Raw genomic sequence first — 827 nt, 5'->3', positions numbered from 1 at the left:
TCTTAAATAACCTCACGAAAGCGTTATACCGGGAAGAAGTCCTTGCGGCTCGATAGTGAATCTTCCTTGAATCTGTATAATATAGTTGGTGGCAATTTCTAAACTGGTGAGTATCATTGATCCACATTCTGCCTAGAGCCCGTGAAGCCGCAATGGTTCTGATGGTGATTCAACGGGAGTAATTTGATTTTGATCCCTGGTGCCTTCGAATCGACGATTTTTAGCAACAACTCTGCTCCAGCGCCACTAAAAATTATCATTAAAATGGAAAGAATAAGTCTTTTACATACTGACACTCTTCGGCATTTTTTCCCATACAAAAAAAACTATCACGCATTCGTTAAACAGAGAAAATTCGCAACATCATCAGTGAAAAAAATTCTCAAAAATCAACGATAACTTATAGCTATTTAAAACTTGCACTTTATGATACTGCAATTGCAAAATGAACTATATTTCTATAAAGAATTAACAAAAAAATTTATCATGAAAAAGAAAAAAAACACTGTATTCTGGGTGTATATATTTACAGATAGGTAAAAGTTTCAATATGTTTGGAAAGCGCCACGCTCCAAAATTTCTATACCAATTTCCAGGAAACTACCACAAATACTTTCAGAGATATACGGTATGAAAAATTCGATATGTATGGGTGATGCCACGCTCCCTTAATATATCGAAAGTCTGCAGTAGGTGTCCAAAATTTCAAAAAATACATACAGCCGTTCGCGAGATCACCTCTTATAAAAAGAAGGAGCTTCTATTTATATAATTAGTGTAAGTAACACAGGGCAACACCGTTTTTGATGCGGCAAATGTTGAAGCTG

This window comes from Rhagoletis pomonella, unplaced genomic scaffold, assembly GCF_013731165.1.
Source record: "Rhagoletis pomonella isolate Grant_MI unplaced genomic scaffold, Rhpom_1.0 Rhpom_scaffold_00001, whole genome shotgun sequence".
In the NCBI taxonomy this organism is placed as follows: domain Eukaryota; kingdom Metazoa; phylum Arthropoda; class Insecta; order Diptera; family Tephritidae; genus Rhagoletis; species Rhagoletis pomonella.
The sequence above is the reverse complement of the archived record's forward strand: the minus strand, read 5'-3'. Positions refer to the sequence as shown.